Raw genomic sequence first — 9,952 nt, 5'->3', positions numbered from 1 at the left:
GCCTGTGGTCCCAGCTACTTGGGAGGCTGAGGCAGGAGACTCGTTTGAGCCCAGGAGTTGGAGGTTGCTGTGAGCAGTGAAGCCATGGCACTCTTCCCAGGGTGACAGCTTGAGGCTCTGTCTCAAAAAAAAAATAGCTGAATGTTGTGGTGGGTGCCTGTAGTCCCAGCTACTTAGGAGGCTGAGACAAGAGAATCATTTGAGCCCAAGAGTTTGAGGTTCCTGTGAGCTGTTTTGCCATGGCACTCTACTGAGGGCAACAAAGTGGGACTCTGTCTCAAAAATAAATTAATTTAAAAAAACACACAAAGTTCACATACCCATTTACACAAAAACTTGCATGTGAACGTTTGTAGCAATTTAATTTCATAATTAAATTTCATAATTTCACCAAAAACTAAAGCAAGCAAGATGTCTTTATGGATGAGTTGATAAATCATGGTGCATCCATACATTCATTCAATGGAATACTATTCAGCAATAAAAAAGAATGAGCTTTCAAGCTGTGTAAAAATGTAAAAATGTGACTGAATCTTAAATGGATATTGCAAAGTAAAAGAAGCCAGCCTGAGACATGCTGCATGATTCCAGTCATATAACATTCTGGAAAAGGCAAAACTCTAGAGACAGTAAACAGATCAAGAAAGAGGGTTGATTAGGTGAAGCACAGGACATTTTTTAGGATGGTGAAGCTGTTCCATATGATGCTATAAAAGCAAACACACAACCCAATGCATTTGTCGTAACCCACAGAGCTTTAGAGCACAAAGAGTGAACCTTAATGTATGCAAATTGTTTTAGTGTATGCAAATTTTTAAAAATCATTTAAGAAGTCAGGAAATTCCAGGGTGGAAGGCAGAATGTGACAAAATAATCTAACTGCATTAAAAATGCCTAGAAAAATCTCACTAAAGGGAGTAGGAGAAGATGCCAAGTTACGTAACTTTGGAAACAAGTGGAGACTGTGAGACCAAAGGTAAAAGGAACTGTACTCTAGTTGATAAAGTATGTGTTAACAATTCTGAAACCACTATGCACGTAAACCAGAATGGAACAATTCAGTAAATGGATAGCACATGGTGTAAGCCAGGTTTCCCACTATAGGAGTGAGAGATTATAGATAAGCAAGGAGAAGAGGTTAGAATAATCCATCTGGTAATGAATTACAGTTGGAGGCAACAGTATAAGCTCATGCTTAGAGATTACATATATGGAAACATTCATACGTATGTGTCATACACAAGTTAATATACACACATATATTTCCTCATTCACTCAGCAGTATGTAGAAACAATACCTCAAAGCAATGAGCGCACGCAGCTCCCACATTTTGATTTCTAATACCATTCTCTAGTAAAAGGCAGAAGAGCTCCTAGGAGAAATGGCCGATTAGAGGTACAGACTATACAAGGTGAACCTGTGGCATATTGTAGTGCCAGAAAACAAAGGATATTTGCTTGCATTAATTCCATTAGATGCTGTACTAGAGATTCTAATCAGGACAGTTAGGCAAGAAAAGGAAACAAAGGCATTAGAAAATAAAAAGTAAAAGTATCTTGCTTTGTAGATGATAATATTTTGTACATAGAAAATCCCAAGGAATCCACAAAAACCTATCTATCAGAGCTAATAAATGAGTTGAGCAAGTTTGCAGGATACATGATCAATATAGAAAAAGCAACTGCATTTCTAGACATTAGTAATAATCAAAATGAAATTTAAAAAGCAATTCCATTTATAATAGGATCAAACATCATTTAAAGAAACTGAAGGCTTGGCGCCTGTGGCTCAAGTGGCTAAGATGCCAGCCACATACACCTAAGGTGGCGGGTTCGAATCCAGCCTGGGCCCACCAAACAACAATGACAGCTGCAACCAAAAAAATAGCTGAGTGTTGTGGTGGGTGGCTGTGGTCCCAGCTACTTGGGAGGCTGAGGCAGGAAACTCGCTTGAGCTCAGGAGTTGGAGGTTGCTGTGAGCTGTGATGCCACAGCTGTCTACCCAGGGGAACAACTTGAGGCTCTGTCTCAAAAAAAAAGGAAAGAAATTGAAGAAGACTTAAATAAATGCAAAGACATCTGCGTTTGTGGACTGGAAGACAATGTTAAGATGACAGTAATCCACACATTAATTTACATGTTCTTTGTTTTTTGTTGTTGTTTGAGTCAGAGTCTCACTCTGTCACCCTGGGCAGAGTGCCATGTGATCATAGCTCACAGCAACCTCAAACTCCTAGGCTTGAGCAATCTTCTTGCTTCAGCCTCCTGAGTAGCTGAGACCACATGCACTTTCTACAATACCCGGCTAATTTCAGTACAGATGAGGTCTCGCCCTTGCTCAGGCTAGTCTTGAATTCCTGAGCTCAAGCAATCCACCTGCCTTGGCCTCCCAGAGTGCTGGGATTACAGGTGTGAGCCACTGTGGGGCTTCTAGTCTTCATGTTCTTCTTCTTCTTTTTTTTTTTCATTAAACTTTGTTTTAACAAGTCTCAAAATTCTGTGACAGATTTTTGGTCAAGTTGTTTCCATTAAAAAGTACTGATTTTAGGGGGCAGCACCTGTGGTTCAAAAGGGCAGGGCACTGGCCCCATATGCTGGAGGTGGCAGGTTCAAACCCAGTCCTAGCCAAAAAAAAAATTTTTTTTCATTAAAAATTAAAAATCTATTAACATTAAAAAAGTACTGATTTTAAAAACTAATAACTTAAAACTGCCACACAAAAAGAAACAAATGGTCCACAAAACAGTCTCCTTTCCTTCTGAAGGTTTTGTGATGCACTGTTATCATTAACCAGTCTTTTACTATTAAACTTAAATGGCCAAGTTCTGAGTCCGTGATTCCACCACCAATTAAGACTGGGGTAGCAGGTATCAGAGATCATATTCATTTAGCCTTCTGAGCTTTCTGGGCAGACTTAGTGACCTTGCCAGCTCCAGCAGCCTTCTTGTCCACTGCTTTGATGATACCCACAGCAAAGGGTGTCTGTCTCATGTCACGAACAGTGAAAGGACCCAGAGGAGGATAGTCTGAGAAGCTCTCAATATACATTGGTTTGCCAGGAAACATATTGATGATGGTAGCATCGCCAGATTTCAGGAATTTAGGGCCATTTTCCAGCTTCTTACCAGAGCAGCAGTCAATCTGTTCCTTCAGCTCAGCAAACTTACAAGCAACGTGAGGTGTGTGACAGTCCAGTACAGGAGCACAACCAGCACTAATTTGGCCTGGATGGTTCAGGATAACCACCTGGGCAGTGAAGCCAGCTGCTTCCATCCTTGGGTCATTTTGCTATCAACAGCAGCGTTGCCACGACGAACATCTTTGGCAGACACATTCTGACGTTGAAGCCCATGTTGTGCCCTGGAAGAGATTTGCTCAAATCTTCATGGTGCATTTCAACAGACTTTACTTCAGTTATATCATTAACTGGAGCAAAGGTGACCACCATGCCAGAGTTGAGAACACCAACTTCCACTTGGGCCACAGGGGCAGTACTGATACCACCAATTTTGTAAACATCTCACAAAGGCAGACGCAAGGGCTTGTCAGTCCGGTTAAATGAGCTGGTGGCAGGATGCAATCCAGAGCTTCAAGCAGTGTGGTTCCACTGGCATTGCCTTCTTTCCTGATGACTTTCCATCCCTTGAACCAAGGCACGTTAGCACTTGGCTCCAACATGTTACCATTCCAACCAGAAATTGGCAAGAATGCTACTGTGTCCGGGCAACTGGACATCCCATTACTTTCCACAGCAAACTAAGAAGAGTGGTGGTTACAGATGCTGGCTTTTCAAGTCAGGACCAGAGCTGTTGCTACCAGTCTAGAATCATGCATTTCTTTCACTAAATCATTGGTTTACTGACCAATTCTATCCTGCGTCTACTGCACTGAGCCCTGACAATACTCCCATGCTAGGCAGATGTGCTCTTTGCCCTTCTGGATGAAGGAGAGGGTGCTGACAGGGACCAGATGATCTGTGATTCGTAGGTGTTAGGATGTTAGTTTGGGAATCAGATGGAGGGTTTTAGGCAAAAGAGTGACACGATCCAATTTTTTGTTTGTTTGATTGTTTATTTTGTTTTGAAACAGAGTCTGTGTCACCCTGGGTAGAGTACTGTAGCATCACAGCTGACAGCAACCTCAAACTCTTGAGCTCAAGCCATCCTCTTGCCTCAGCCGCTGGAGTAGCTGGGACTATAGGCACCCACCTCAATGCCCACCTAGGTTTTTGTTTGTTTTCCTTTTTTTTCTATTTTTTTGTAAAGCCAGGGTGTCATACTGCTCAGGCTGGTCCAAACTCCTGAGCAAAGGCAATCCACCCTCCTTGACCTCCCAGAGTTGCTAAGATATCAGGCATCAGCCACCAACCCAGCCCAATTTGTTTTCAAAGGATTACTCTGGCCCAGGAGGGCCAGTTCACTGTCCCTCAGACCGTTGGAGGGCCGGACTGCGGGCCCCCAGACTAGTCGGCTGCTAAGCAGGACAGGCGGCGGCGGCGGCAAAAACACCTGGCCGGCCGGATAAATGTCCTAAGTGGGTTGCATGTGCCCCGTGGGCCGTAGTATGAGGACGCCTGCGCCACTGTGTAGCAAAGGCTGAGGGCAAGGGGAGTGGATTATGGAGTGAAGGCTGGGAGATGAGACAGGAGAATGAAGATAGATTCTGGATAAGATAGAGTTAATAAGATCTGTTGATAAGACAGGAAACAGGTTGAAAAAAGAGAACACAAGGATACCTTAGGGCTGGAGCAATCAGGTATTCAGCGTTTCAGTAGGGGAGAGTGGATGAGGGACAGGCTGAGGGAGAAAATCTTGAGTTCTGGGGAGAGATCACAGGTGGAAATAACAGACTTGGATGTAAGTGGCCCTGGGACTGGATAGGAGAGATCCGGACATAGAAGACAAAGGACCAGCCACAGGGCACCCCGCGGGCTGGGAGGGGCAGAGAAGGAGCAAGAAAATGCAGCAAGCGGCTCCCACATGCGTGCACCTGCCGACCCAGGGAGGCGGGGGAAACTGAGAGCGTGAGGCGTCATGTAAGAAAAAGGTCACGAGGGGAGCTGGCAGCTGGGTGGAAAGGCCAGAAAATGCAGAGAGAACCAGGAAGGTGAGAACTGAGAAGCGACCGCCAGGTTTCGGACGGTGAAGACCGACTGCGCCGGAGCGGAAGTGTAGCGACCCGCCGGCCCGACGTGGAGCCCAAGACTGGACAAAGCGAGATTCCAGAAGGGAGCCAAGAAAAGGGGCGGTCGCTAGGAGGCGACGTGGAGTCCAGAGCGCCGGGCCTTTGCGGTTTATTCCGGTTTGGGGGTTTTCAGAGGTAGGAGGCGCCTGACCCAGTGGAGGGGAGAGAAAGGATCTTGCTGGAGACCAAGAGGGAACAGTTGCTGGGAGGTGAGACCTTGACGGGGCAAGCACAGGCCGTGGGTCCACCCGGGAAAGCAGAGGGTGTGACACTCTCCAGGTTCTCCTGAGGCCTGCTCTGTGCACACCACTAGAACAGCACCCTGTCCCTGAATTCTTAGTAGAAGAATCCCAGACAGCAAAAAACTATCAACCCGAAGTAGTGCATCCCTAATGGTGGACTTTCAGACACTACAGGAAAGACATAGATGGGCTGTGAAGTGTCTTTTTTATTTCCCTGAAGCTACACTTTCTGGGCGATCGTGTACTCCACTTATGCATAAGCCCAGCCCTGAGAGCTGTTTCACTTTTTCTCCCTAGGATCCCAGAACCAAGTCATGGATTTTTTTTTTTCTTTTGAGACAGGGTCTTGCTCTGTTGTCCATGGTGGAGTGCAGTGGCATCATCATAGCTCACTGCAACCTCAAACTCTTGGGCTCAAGTGATCTTCCTGCCTCAGCTTCCCAAGAGCGCGGACTCTAAGGCATGTACCACCATGCCTGGCTAATTTATCTATTTTTTTGTAGAGTTAGGGTCTCCTTCTTACTCAAGCTATTCTTGAACTCCTGGCCTCAAGCAATCCTCTCTCCTTGCCCTTCCAAAGTGCTAGAATTCAGTTGTGAGCCATCACACCTAGCCAATCTTTTTTTTTTTTTTTAATTTTTTGTACACACAGGGACTCGCTAGATTGCCCAGGCTGGTCTCAAACTCTTGGCCTGAAGAAATCCTCCTGTGTGACAGTGCTGCAAAGGAATAGTCTGCACTGAAATGCTTTTAAGAGGGGAGACTGTCGCTCGCTCTGGCAGACAGCACCTAACTTTATTTCTTGCAAGCTTATATAGTCTTTTTTTTTTTTTTTTTGAGACAGAGCCTCAAGCTGTCCCCCTGGGTAGAGTGCCGTGGCATTACAACTCACAGCAACCTCCAACTCCTGGGCTCTAGGGAGTCTCTTGCCTCCGCCTCCCAAGTAGCTCGGACCACAGGCACCCGCCACAACGCCCGGCCATCATTGTTGTTTGGCGGGTCCAGGCTGGATTCGAACCGCCACCTTAGGTGTACGTGGCTGGCACCTTAGCCGGTTGAGCTATAGGCGCCGAGCCAAGCTCATATAGTCTTAACAATACTAAGTTCTGCACATACACATTCTATTAATAAAACTAATTGGCAGCCAATGGTTTATATGATAAAAGTACAAAGACATACTGAGCAACCACAAAAACTTATTCAACTGTTTGTCTGAGAAAACAGGTGCAACTTGTAACTGAACTGCACATTAACTTATCTTGTTTCTCAGCTCTCAAGGTCCCTTCCAGGACATTCCAGAGACAGCCAGACTCTGCTTTCAGGGTCTGCCTCCTGCATGATTAGCTTTCTAATCAATTCAGAGGGTCTTAAAGGAACATCCCTTCCTGTGGACTCTGAGAAAGGTTCTTCAAACGGAAGTCAATGACACTTGAAGTTAACATTGATGTTACATCCCTGCCTTGCCCTCCTAAAGTGCTGGGATTACAGGTGTGACCACTGTGCCCAGCTCATTATAGATCATTAAGCATTAAATGAATACCACCTGTATTCTGAGCTGGCCTAGCCTCTGTAGACCTTATTTTGTGTATTGTGGGTTGTATTTTAAGACTAAGTTCATTGCACTTTCAGAATTTACTGAGGGGTGGGGGGAGGGGCAGTGAGATTGTCTCTCCTAAAACTTTACTGTGATTACTTTCATCAGAGAACAAGATAATATATAACCTATTGTGTTTTCTTATTTTTCATTTGCTTCAAGGAAGCACAGAAATAAATTTAATACTTAATCCTAACAGCTTAGAGTTTTGGTGGCTCAAATTTTTATTTCCTATCATTACAGTTTTGTGCTCCTTATATTTTTTGTTTTGTTTATTGTTTGAATCAAACTTTGTATTTTTAGATGATTGCTGATTCACTTGCAGTTGTAGGAAGTAATACAGAGAAATCTTGTGAAAGCTTTATCCAATTTCTCCTGATGGTAACATTTTGCAAAATTATACTATGGTACAGAACATTCCATTGCCAAATATTCTTCTTATTTCAAGAATGTTCTATACATGGAGTCATTTAGTATATAACTTCTTGAGATTGATTTTTTTCACTCAGCCTAATTTTCTGGAAATGCATCCAGCCTGTTGTATTTATCAATAGTTTGTTTCCTTTTATTGATCATCTTCTATGATGTGGAGATACCATCTTGTTTAATTTCTCCTTTGAAGGTCATCCAGGTTGTTTCTAATTTGGGGCTATTTCAAATAACCTGCAAACCATTCATGTACAGGTTTTTGTTCCTGTTTGCTTTTCTTTTTTTCTTTCTTTCTTTTTTTTTTTTTTTAGACAGGGTCTCACTTTGTCTCCCTTGGTAAGAGTGCTATGGCATCACAGCTTACAGCAATCTCAAACTCTTGGGCTTAATCGATTCTCTTGCCTCAGCCTCCCAGTAGCTGGGACTACAGGCACCCACCACAACACCCAGCTATGTATTTCATCATTGTTGTTTAGCAGGCCCAGGCCAGGTTCAAACCCACCAGCCCTGGCTAACTGATCTGTGGCCTAGAAGCAGATGAATCTTGGGAAGAGTTACATAGTTTGTTTGTGGGTCCTATGGAGCCATAATTTTGATTTATGTCCCTGACTCCTGGCTTATATGAAACAATTGCAATTCTTAGAGTTGGTTTTTTTGTTTTTGCAGTTTTTGGCCAGGACTGCCAGTATATGGGGCTGGCACCCTGCTCCTTTGAGCCATAGGCACTGCCCGAGAGTTTAATTTTGCTTTTTCTCTATAGATTACTGCTTTATATGAACCAGGTTTGGTTTCTAACAGATTGCTTAGGAAAGGTTCAGAGATGTGAGTGGACATTCTTTGACATGTATAGACAATTGAAACCTAATTTGAAAAGAGAAGGAAGTTCAGTTGGCCTCTATCTAGTGCCACTGGATCTGAATCTAACATTAGAAATGAAGGTAATCATTCCATGGAGCCCTGGCTTTATAAAAGTCTCTGCTAAAAAGAAGGCTTAATTCAGAGTAAGTGACAGAACTAACCCACCATGAAACCCAAGCCACATGTCTGTGGAGCCACATCTGACATGTCATCATTGGAGGAAAGGAGAGTGAGAAAGTGTGTGTACCTTTTCATTCTTGAGGTTTGAAAGTGACTAAATACATCTTTTGCTCTCTGCCTACATTAATGTAGTATATAGCAATTATATCTGCTAGTTTCTTTTTTTTTCTTTTTCTTTTTCTTTTGAGACAGAGTCTTACTCTGCCATATTCGGTAGTGTCATGGCATCACAGCTCACAGCAACCTCAAACTCTTGGGCTAAGCCGATCCTCTTGCTTCAGCCTCCAGAATAGCTGGGACTATAGGTGTGTATGACTATGTCCTCCTAGTTTTTCTGTTTTTAGTAGAGAGGGGGGCCTCACTCTTGCTCAGGCTGGTTTTGAACCCCTGAGCTTATGCGATTCACCTGCCTCAGCCTCCCAGAGTGCTAGGATTACAGGCCTGAGCCACTGCACCTGGCCTGTTCATTTATTTCATTCAGCATTCTCCTCATTCTGTGCCGGTGACAGGCTTGGGGCTAGAAACCCAGAGATTAGTAAGTGCAGTTCTTATGCTCCAAGGACTCTCGGTCTACACACATCTAAATAGTCATGGCATGATGTGCAAGTGGCAGAGGTGCCGGCAGCAACATCCAGCACCAGGGGTGGTAGCAGCAGGGGCTCACTAGACTAGGTCAGTGGTTATGTCTGCCTGTCCACTCTTCCTTTATTCTTGTCAGTTTTTCCAAGCCTTCCTGGTGGTGGTACCCAGTTATCCTCCCAGTAAAGTATTTCTCTGATTAAATCAGCCGGTATTGATTGGTGGGCTGCTAGTTTCAGGTTCTTAGGAATCACTCCAGAATTGTTTTCTGAATGGAAATGTAAGACTAAGCCTCATTGGTTGTGAATGTGTTGAAATATTTCCATGTCAGTTGGTAAATAGACACATCTCCTACCCCCTGCTCCGGTCTCTCCCCTGGAACCCCTCCTACAATCCATCATCTAGCGGAGTTACAGCAGGCACAGGTGTTCTGGTACTACAGGTGGTTATTTTTCTGATTGATGAGTTACTGTGTGTGTATAAGTGTATATAAGTATCTATATACACATAACAGATTCATGTCAAATACATACATTTTGAAAGGCTAATGTGAGATCTTTCCATAGCAGCACATTTAGATTTAATTCATTTTTAAAATGACTGCTTGGTGTGTTCTGTTACATGGATTTAACCATAATCTGTTTAACCAATTTGGGAAGGTTTTTAAAAATGGACACCAGCATCATCATGGTGCAGATTCAGGGAGGGGTTGACCACATGAATTTTCAAAAGCTCTCCAGGGGGTTCTAATTATCAGCTGGGTCTGGGATTTACTGATATAAGCAATACATCAGATCACCCTACCAATATGAAAGCAGACAGAAGATCCAAAACTTCCTTTTTGAAAAAAGTCCTGTCTTTTCTTTTGTTTTGTTTTTTTTTTTTT

The 9,952-nt window shown here is 43.7% G+C and overlaps 1 long non-coding RNA gene across 1 annotated transcript in view; it reads right to left on the bottom strand.

The window, feature by feature from the left end:
• Positions 1 to 2,864: 2,864 nt before the first annotated feature.
• The window catches only part of LOC111727637, a 23,996-nt gene continuing 16,908 nt past the window's right edge, over positions 2,865 to 9,952 (bottom strand). Inside the window, exons 4-5 of the long non-coding RNA XR_002775136.1 lie at positions 4,847 to 4,849; positions 2,865 to 2,954 (exon numbers count right to left, since the gene is read on the bottom strand). This is a non-coding gene — a long non-coding RNA (uncharacterized LOC111727637). The remainder of the gene's footprint in view (positions 2,955 to 4,846; positions 4,850 to 9,952) is intronic.

This window comes from Otolemur garnettii, unplaced genomic scaffold (genome assembly GCF_000181295.1).
Source record: "Otolemur garnettii isolate 467f Iridium unplaced genomic scaffold, OtoGar3 scaffold00115, whole genome shotgun sequence".
Lineage (NCBI taxonomy): Eukaryota > Metazoa > Chordata > Mammalia > Primates > Galagidae > Otolemur > Otolemur garnettii.
The sequence above is the reverse complement of the archived record's forward strand: the minus strand, read 5'-3'. Positions and strand labels throughout refer to the sequence as shown.